Here is a 10,506-nt window from a genome sequence, read left to right as displayed (position 1 = left end):
GACTTTCGCAGCGAAGCCGGTGCTCAGTCCAAGACTAGGAGCAGAAGGTAAAAGTGCGTTACCCAAGAGGAGCACACGTTCCCAGTTACCTCCTGATGGTCCCAGAAGTAATGGGGGCGGTTGTCTTTGAAGACGCTTCCGCTTAGCAACCCCACGCGGTTGCTAAGGAGGGGCGATGGCGGGGATGACCCGGAAGTGGTGTTGTCCATTGCTCACTGCCGGCTTGAAGTTTGTCCTATCTGCAGGGCCAGGGTGCTCTGCGCCGGGCCGAGGGTGGGGCCAGCGCTAGAGGTTCCGGATCGGCTTCAGCCGCCCCTCGGCTCCTCGCCTTCCCCCTCCCCTCCCGCACCTCTCCTCCCTCCCTTTCCTGGGAAAGAGAGAAGCCAGCGCTGCGGGTGGGTAGAGAAGCGCTCGGCGCCACCGGGAGGGGACTGCGCCCGCCCCATCTGAGTCCCGAAGCACGGCCAGACCAGGTACTCGCTCCGTCCACGACGGGGTCCAGGAGGCTGGCGCCTGAGGAGGGTGTGTGTGTATCTGGGGGCTTGTGGGGGGCCCCCTTCGCCAGATCGCGGAGGGGAGCGCGGAGATACTGGGTGGGGCGGAGGCCGGCGTGTGTGGCTGTAGAGGGTTGCGGAGGTGGAATGGAGGGGTTGGGGGGTCACGGCTGACGGAGAGTTTCGGGCGGTCCGGTCGAGGTTGCGGAGGAGGCGCCCCCTCGCTTACTGAAGACTTCGGCTGATGTGGACGAGGAGTTTGCCACCTGGAGGGTTATCTCTGAAAGAGGGGGGCATCCTCTGGGTCCAAAAGCAGAGCCCGGACCCTGGCGGGGTAGATGGGGCAATCTCATACTTCCACTGCCCGACTCTTCTGCCCACCTCACTGGGACAGAGCCCGGCTTCTAGGGTTGTGGGGGTTTTGAGTCGGCTGGGCACCGCGGGGAGCCGCCCTTGGCGGAGCTAGGGCAATAGAGTGGGTAAGGAGACCTCCCTCCTCCCAACTTCCGTGCGCTTCCCCCACTTCTTCCTCTACTGCTTTCTAGCCCCAGTGTCTACAGGAGCGGTCCCTCACTCCCCAAGTGGTGCAGGCATCCCAGAGTAAAAGAAAGAAGGTGGAACTGGGTTTGTTGCCCATAAATGATGCTTCGAATGTTAGGGAAGTGCCAGATTGACATAGCCAACCAAGTCTCCCAGATCAGTATTAAGTCTGGTCTGAATTTTAGAAAAGTGCAATCCTGAAAAGCACCAACCTGTAGTCTAGTCTGGCATATCCTTGTTTGGTAGGTATGCGTGTTTATAACAAATAGACTTGGGGGACCTTCAAAGCATAGAGGTCTAAGCGAGACATGTTGAGGCAAGCCTTTGCCAACATCCTTCTTACCTGCCAGTGAGCTTGCCCTATTTTAAATAAAGCAGAAAGATCCTCTTCATTTATATTTCAATCAGAGACTGAAGTGTAGGTTCTGTGTGGTTATGGATGTCTCAGAATAGATACGTGAACCGTTCAAAGGGAGAGAGAGACAATGTTCCCTGCTTTTGAGCCTATCTCTTAATCTTTTAAGGAGATAATTGTGGTCAAGTGGAAGTATTGGCTTTGAGGTTAGGCAAATCTGGGATTGAACCAGGACTGCCTCTGGATAGTTGTTGACCTTGGGTTAAGTCATGGAACCTACCAGAGATTCGGTTTCTTCATAAGTAACATGAGTTAGAATTCTAATCAGTTTTATAAAAGGGGAGGGGGTTAATGTATTTAAATAACAGCTTTAAATGGAAGCACCTTCCAGTTGAAACATGAATTATAAATAATCTTACACAGTCAGGGCTTCCCAGTTTTGTGGAATGAGGTTTGAGATAGGAGCAGAACTGGATAATATTCCAAATCATGTATACACAGCAGGACTTTCAGTAGCTTCTAGATATTGATGATAAGTAGCGTGAAACTCAGTTCTTAGTAGTTTCTTAAAACTCTGAAAAATAAAGCAGAATGTGTGCATTAACTGAAATGACCAAGACTGTTTCAGAGGTTTTTTTTTTTTCAGATTTGTGATGTGTATAGTATGGATTGATAAGAAAAACATTGTTAAAGTATGTATATAAATCTTAATTAACATCACATATCTCTGGAGAGAATAAATATGGGGCATAAAATAGAAAGTAGTTGTAATTTTAAGAATAAAATCAACACAAGTAGCATGACTCATCTTGGAGTTAAACTGTTAGCAAAACTTATGACTTTTTATATGTGTAATATATGTAAAATAAGTGAAATGGAATGAATTTCTGCCCTTAAGTCTTCTGTGATGATGATGTAGAAATATATCTCAGAAACATGAAATCTTTATGTTAATTTGTTTTGTAGATTTTAAAACGATACAGTTAATTTGTAACCTGTTGTATGTCAGATTTTCAGCTCATGTAGTTTGCTTTTTGATGTAACTTAAAGTTAGTAATTTTGGGGGGTTGGGGTGGCTATGCAGAGTGGCCTACAGGATCTTAGTTCCCTGTGCCTGCGTATTCAGTGGTGTTGGACTCTGCAACCTCATGGACAGTAGCTCTCCAGACTCTGTCTATGGGATTTTCCAGGCAAGAATACTGGAGTTGTTTGCTGTTTCCTCCTCCAGAGGTCTTCCTGACCCAGGGATTGAACTCCATGTCTCCTGCATTAGCAGGCAGCTTCTTAATGACTGAGCCACCTGGGAAGCCCTTAGTTCCCTGACCAGGGATCAAACTTCTATCCCTGCAGTAAAGCACGAAGTCCTAACTACGGGATCACCAGGGAATTCCTGGTGATTTTTAATTTTTATACTCAAAAGATAAATAACTTGCTTTAATAATATTTTTGTGTGTGTGAAAAGTGGTTACAAAGTGTGTAATTCATTATTACTTTTTAGAGAAGTTTCTAATAATTTTGAGAGAATTTTCAACTGTATTTCTTCTTTGTGTTTTTCTTAAACAAAGTTGAATTTTTTTTAAAATGAAACTGTCCAGTTGCATGCTCATTGAGGTAGAAATACTATTTTAAATTTTATCCATCACTGAAGCTACATAATAGGCACCCAGTAGATATTGGTCAAATTGATAACTGGATGGATATATTTGAAATTATTGATAAGATACTTATACTGCTTTTTAAAGAATTGAAATTATGTTTTTACTATCATTGTAGACTTTTCTTAAGGTTATTCAACTTTCTAAATGGCTTTTCTGAGTTTGTAAAGTCTTTACTATATATGTAAGCATTTAACGGTTTTCCTGGATCATTATTTTTCAACATCTTTTGAATCTTAAGGTTGAGACCATATTATCTTGCTTTGGTAAAGCCATGAGAAGCTCTCATTTTTTTCTTTATCTTCTCATAAAACTTAAATAATTTATTTTGGTATAAGACATAGGATACTAGCTGTAAAAAGATATATCAGAAATGTGGGCAGTAATAGAGACTGTTACATATGATACTTTTCTCAATGACCTTTTCCACTTAAACAATGTATGTGGCCATTCCATGAATTTTTGCAGTTGTCAGTTATGGAATTTGCTTGTCAGGAAATCTAAAAATGACTAAACCTTCCTTTAATGTCTGTCTCTTGGATGATCTCAGAAAGCCTTTGGAAAGATTGGGAAGGTTTATATAGCATAATAGAATGTATAATGAACAAAGTACAGTTAGCTTTATTGATGTTGCCAAACCAGAAGTGAATTACTGTGGAAATGTTTCAGAAATTCCAGGCAATGCTTTACTCAAACCAAATGAGTATTCTTCCAGAGCTTGTTTCTATTTTAGAGCTTATTTCTTTTTGGAGCTATGATTTGGTCTCTACTGAGCAACTGAACTGAACTGAAGGATAAATAATCATCGTATCCAGAAAAAAAAGGCTGATATCATAGACAGACTTTATTCTCACCAGTCTTGATAGAAACTGCTTCAATGGCTTCAGATAAATGGAAGTAGGTTTTCATGAAAGAACTTTAGAATTTGTGGAATGATAGTTTTTCTCTATTTAACATCTAACTTGTCTCTACTCATTTCTGCCTAATATAGAAGCTGGGAAGAAAAAAAAAAGAATGAATTTACTTCAGAATTAGCATTTTATTTTTTGTAGGTTAATTATTTGGAGAGCTAAATTGGATTTTGACATTACTGAGATTGTGTTCAAGATGGACTCAGGGAAAAAAAAGAGATGCCATCTGTTTCAGATTCCTATTCCCTCACCCCTTCATGTTTTGTGGCTTTGAATTCATCAGATTTTTTTTCAAAAATCAAAACCCTCAGTAGATTTAGGTTATATAATTTCAGTTGTATCAGTGAACACGTAGTTAAAAGAACTTGCATTTTATATTGAGTTACACAGAAAGATCTCAGACGTTGGTTAAAAGTAATTGTTATTTCAAACTATCTGAACATTACATACCTTCATGCATCTTTGTTATCATTTGCTTAATAAACCATTCTTGTCATTACTGCTTGCCACTTATGGGTGGAAGCTGCTAAAAAAATGGATTATGGAGATATATAATAAATCCTATTTTTTCCCTCTGTTACAACTGGAAGAGAAGCTTCTTTTGAGAGAAGACTTTTTTAAATTTACTGATGAATCCACTTAAACTTATTCTTATTTTCCATATTTTGGCCTCATCTCATGACATGTAGGATCTTTTTTTCCCTGACCAGGGATCAAACCCAAGCCCCCTGCGTTGGAAGCACGGAGTCTTAGCCACTGGATTACCAGGGCCATCCCTAAATTTATTCTTTTAATAGTGAGTTTTGCCTTGTTTAGTTGCTAAGTCGTGTCCAACTTTGTGACCCCATGCACTGTAACCTGCCAGGCTCCTCTGTCTGTAGGGTTTCCCAGGCAAGAATATTGGAGTGGGTTGCCATTTCCCTCTACAAGGGATCTTCTTGACCCAGGGATTAATCCCATACCTCCTGTGTCTTCTGCATTGGCAGGTGAATTGTATACCGCTGGGCCACCTGGGAAGCCCATAGGGACGTCCAGTTGTTTTATTAAAATATTTTCTTTCCCAAAATGTTAATGTGGTAGTTTTTTAGAAAGACTTTATTTATTTATTTTTGGCCACACGGCATGGGAGATCTTAGTTCCTCTACCAGGGATTGAACCCACACCCCTGCAGTAGAAGGTTGGAATCTTAACTGCTGGACCACTGGGGAAGTCCCAAGACTTTATTTTTTAGAGCAGTTTTAGGTTCACAGCAAAGTTGAGAGGAAGGTACAGAGATATCCTATCTACTCTCTGTTCCCACACATACATAGTCTCCCCCATTATCAATATTCTCTACCCAAGTAATGCATTTGTTATAATTATGAACCTACATTGATACATAATTTCCCAAAGTCCATAGTTTAATTTAGAGTTGATTCTTTGTACTGTTCATACTATGGGTTTGCAAGCATGTGTAGAAACATTTATCCATTGTAATAATATACAGAGTATTTTCAATGCCTAAAAATCCTCTGTGCTCTGCCAATTTATCCCTCCCACCACCCTAATTCTTGGATAGTTTTTTCTTTTTTAAAAATAAAATGAATAAAATAATTCCTGGGGGTGGTTTTGAAATGAGATTTTTCTAACATTTTGAGATGTAATTGTTCAGTCTCGAGTTTCCATTTCAGAAAGATTGATGCTGGGTCATTAGATGTTGATTGACAGGTGCTGTAATTCTTTGAGATATGTAATGGGGCATTCAGTTCAGTTCAGTTGGAGCATTAGGAAATGTGAACTAAATGTGGTACTTTCCACATAGCAATTGCAGGTGAAGGAGGCTCGATAGGAGATCTAAATTCAGGAGTTTTGAACTATCACTAAAGTTAAGGTCTTTTGTCGCTTGCATTTTATTGTCATGGAGGTTTCGGCTGTACAGATTTCTTTTGCTGTCCTCTCCTGTGTCATCTTCCTATTACAGTTGTTGAAGGTCATCCAGAAACTTGAGCTGGCAAAGTCTGAGTAGGAAAAGACATCATAGGTGCTGCTGTAATTGCTTGATATTTCAAATTCGGATTCAGAGTGGAAATAACTATTTTAAAAGTAATAAAATGCTGTCCTGATGCACTATTTCTCACATCGCCCAAGCAGTAATTGTTAGAATCCTCTTTCAGTTGGCATTATAACTGTCCTGTCCTGGTTTTCTAGGACACCTATTTTCCAAAACTCTTTAACCTTAAATTGGTATTGTGACATCCAAATATTCCAGTTATCTAGAGTATGATGCAAAAAATGTTTAAAAACTCCATGCTTGATGGATTTTTGTTTCTTTTTTTCACCTAGTTGAATAAAACATACATGAGGAACAATCTGTTTGTGTGAAAGCACTTAGGTTTTCCAAAGATAGATGCTCTCCCAATCAATCAATACATAAGCTTGTTTTGCCTTTAATGGGATCCATCTGGTTAATTCTTATGTTTCTTGAGTTTCATAGATTATGGAATCATAAAGTAAAAGAAAACTTGGAAATGGTCGAGTTAGACTTTCTCATTTTACAGCTGAGATTACTCAAGTATAGAGAGACTGAGACTTGATCTAGACTGTATAGCTGATGAATCACACTGGAACCCAAGTCTCCTGACTTCTATTCCAGTTGTTTCTGATATAATATACCAGTTCGTTCTTTTAATGAAGATAAATGATTTTGTAGGAAGTAAAATTTACAAGAAATTTAAGTAGACTGTTAAATAACTACAGAATTAAAATTAAGTTATTTAGTTGAAATCCTAAATTAATTAGTTAATTTATGAAGTGTTGCGTGCTGTGATTCATGGGGTCGCGGAGAGTCGTACACGACTGAGCGACTGAACTGAACTGAACTGAACTGAGTTAGTATTTTTGAATACTGGGTGTCACTGGATCTTTAGTTAAGATCAAGTTTGTTACTTTTCATATTCTAGATAGAAATCAACCAGCTCAAAAATAATGAAGATATTATAGCCTATATTTAGCAAGCACGTATTTGACTGCATTAAAATGAATCTTAATGTATTTTTTCCTGTGCACAGTGGAGATAGTCTGTTAATATTTAATGTCGTAAAGCAACAGTGGAGTTCTGCTTTATGTTGTGGTATATTTATAAAGCTAGAGTGGAGTGTTATGTAAAACTGAAAATACAGATTAATTTAATATGCATCTGGTGAATTCAGGGCTTGAAGGATGCACATCTGTTGAGAAAACAAATCATAGAACTATTCAGAGCTTCAGCATTTTTAAATATGTGGGCTTTGATTCTCTTTAACTGTTTTGAAAGTCTTTAATGGATTTAGAAAAGGCCATTTGCTCTAAGGAAGCAACTATGAAGCCATTTATGATGCTATTAATCATTTTATTATTCTCCACAGCATTTTGATACATTCGTGTTTTTTTCAGTTTATTTATTGGGGGAGGAAGGAGTTAAATGACTCACAGTTACAAAATGAGTTTGTTGCAGAACTGTATTAAAAAAAAGAGGGAGTATAGTTTCCTGACGTGGATAGAGTAGAAGTATTTAAAGCTCTGAATTTCAGTTTGAATGCACAATCAGTGCGGAAACACACTGAGTTCCTACTGTGTATTATCACCATACTAGTATTGTAGTTAATATGGAACTTCAAGATATAATCATTGATCAAGCTTGAGAATGAATTTAAAATGAATGGGGAGAGTAATGTGGTTTCATATGTAACTAAGTGAAAACCTGATACACTCTAATAGCACTATAGGAATTTGGGGGGCAGAAAATTCAGTGAGCATTCATTAATTCTGATGGGAAGAAGATTGAAGGTAAAGTAGGGATCTCAACTTTGCTGCTTATTAGAATCACATGGGGACTCTTGTCCCAGGATCAGTTGAACCAGAATCTCAGGGGTGGGACATTCATGTTTTTTTGTTTTGGGGCTGCACTGTGCACTTTGCGGGATCTTAGTTCCCTGACCAGGGATTGAACCTGTGCTCCTGTCCTGAACACTGGACTGCCAGAGAATTCCCCTACTGTTGTTAAAATCCTCCCCAAGATTATTGTAATGTGCAGGAGGTGTTGAGAACAACAGGCTTTAAGGATGGGTATGATTTTGAATTTGAGTGAACTCCGGGAGTTGGTGATGGACAGGGAGGCCTGGCGTGCTGTGATTCATGGGGTCGCAAAGAGTTGGACACGACTGAGCGACTGAACTGAACTGAACTGAACTATGTCCTAATGGGCCTAAGAAGAGTAGGCTGGAATAGTTCCATGGGAACTTGAAAAGACAGAGTGACTAACAGAATCAGGGGCAGTACTAGTCACTCAGTCATGTCTGACTCTTTTCAAGCCCTTGGACTGTAGCCTGCCAGGAATTCTGGAGGCAAGAATGAAGTAGGTTGCCATTTACTCCTGTAGGGGATCTTCTCAACCCAGGGATTGAACCTGGGTCTCCCGCATTGCGGGAAAATTCTTTAACCACCTGAACCACTAGGGAAGCCCTTAAGGAGGCAGAAGGGGCATATTTTAAGCAATACTTCTCAAAGTGTGATTCCTCAACCAACAGCCTCAGAATCACCTGGAAATTCATTATGAAGCAAATTCTCAGGCTCTGCTTGATACTTGCTGAATTGGAAACTCAGGAGTAGATTCCAACAATATGTTTTTAACAAACAATCCATATGATTCCAATGTACACTAGAGTTTGAGAACAGCAGTTAACAGAGGCTGATGAAAGGCAGAGGATTTTAGATTTGATGTCATAGTAAGTAGTGACCCATTGAAGGTTTTTTCCAGCTGGGGAGTAACAGGATGTATTTATATATATGCAAGGTAAATCTGATTATGATGTGCAGTATCCTTTGGACTACTAACAGAGGAATGAAGAAAGCCAGTTGAGGAGGTACAGACATAATCTAGTGGATATAATCTAGCAGTGACAGCCTGTCCTAGGAAAATCTTAGTGAAAACACAGAACAGTAATAATAGTGATGGCAGTTTAGTGTTTGTTATATGATAGGAGTTTGCTAAATGCTTTGGACACAATCTCACAGCAAGCCTCTGAGATATGACTGTTATTCCCATTATACAGATCAGAAAGTGAGGCAAAAAAGGAAGGTTACCACCAACTTTCACACTGTTGATAAGTGGGAGACACAGGATGTCAAGCTCAAGTACTTGTGCTTCTTGAAGAAAAAATTTATGGTACCTGGAGACTAACTGGAGATCAGGAGATAAACAAGACTCAGAAAAGTTTTAGTCCTTGGTGACAGATAGCAAGGGGAAGTGACTGTCAGAAGGAAAATAGTCCTTATAGTGAGTACTGGCCAAGTCATTTAGCCCATTTGAAACTATTTTGTAAAAGTGATCATGAGAAATAATGGAAATTTTTGTACTATGCTTTTTAAGTATAAAGTCCAAAGTAACTTGGAATAGCTGAGTTTCTGAGTTTTGTTTGGTCTTTTTGCTCATGGTGAGTAAGTTTAAAACCTCACTGAGCTTTCAAAAAATATCTTTTAGATTTTAGTGTAGATAAATCTTTGAGTAAATTATACCTGAGAAGCTTTCTGTAATACCACTCTTCTACTAGAGAAATATTGTGATTTAGGAAAAGGTTAGGAGCATCTTCAGATAGTTTAAGAAATGTTTGTATTATTTTGTTTTAGTTGGGAAGCAGTAAATATTGATAGTAAAATAACTTGATATGTTTGGGTACTTGTTTTCATAAAAGGTTGTCAGTTCTGTTCTAACACCTTATTCATTGAGATAAAATTAACATAATATAAAATCAGCCATTTTAAAGTGCATAATTTGATGGCATTTGCTACTTTCACAGTGTTGTGCAACCATAACCTTTATATAGTTTCAAAACATTTTCATCATTCCAAAAGGAAAATTCCCAAACCTGTTAAGCAGTTACTCCCTATTCCTCTCTCCCTGCAGCTGCTGGCAAACACTCATCGGCCTCCTACCGCCATGGATTTACCTATTTTGGGTATTGCATATAAATGGATCATACAGTATGTTACCTTTTGTATCTGCTTCTTTCAGTTAGCATAACTTTTTCTAGATCCATCTATGTTGTAGCATGTATCGGCACTTCATTTCTTTCTGTGACTGAACGATATTCCATTGTATGGGTATACCACATTTGTTTATCCATTCATCAGTTGATAGGTGTTCTGCTTGTTTTTACCTTTTGGTTATTGTGAATAGCTCCTGTGAATGATGACATACAAGTTTTTGTTTAAATACATGTTTTCTGTTCTTTGGGATAGGTATGGAATTACTGGGTCATATGGTAATCTTGGAAGATCACCTGGTGGAGAGCACAGCAACCCACTCCAATATTCTTGCCTGGAGAATTCCATGGATAGAGGAGCCCGGTGGACTATAGTCCATGGGGTGGTAAAGAGCTGGACATGACTTAAGTGACGTAGCTCACAAACATGCATGATAATCCTGCTTTTTATTTTTTGAGGAACCACCACCTGTTTTGTAGTAACTGCACCATTTTACGTTCTCACCGACAATGTCCAGGGGTTCTAATTTCTCTATATCCTCACTGAAGTTT

General features: G+C 39.3%; 1 protein-coding gene across 4 annotated transcripts in view; it reads left to right on the top strand.

Annotated features, from left to right (window-relative positions):
• The first annotated feature begins 224 nt into the window (after window positions 1–224).
• CSNK1G1 (casein kinase 1 gamma 1) overlaps window positions 225–10,506 on the top strand; it is a 161,433-nt gene continuing 151,151 nt past the window's right edge. For 2 of the 4 annotated variants that reach the window (XM_088839688.1, XM_055437367.2), the window contains exon 1: window positions 225–473. The gene's annotated coding sequence lies outside the window, so the exon portion shown is untranslated. Of the gene's footprint in view, window positions 523–10,506 lie in introns of all 4 variants that reach the window. The other 2 variants (XM_088839687.1, XM_055437368.2) reach the window with 2 other exon arrangements.

Source organism: Moschus berezovskii, chromosome 9 (assembly GCF_049115385.1).
Source record: "Moschus berezovskii isolate FMDL1 chromosome 9, NW_MosBer_1.0, whole genome shotgun sequence".
Taxonomy (NCBI): domain Eukaryota; kingdom Metazoa; phylum Chordata; class Mammalia; order Artiodactyla; family Moschidae; genus Moschus; species Moschus berezovskii.
Note: the sequence above shows the minus strand (reverse complement) of the source record. Positions and strands in the feature narration are given on the sequence as shown.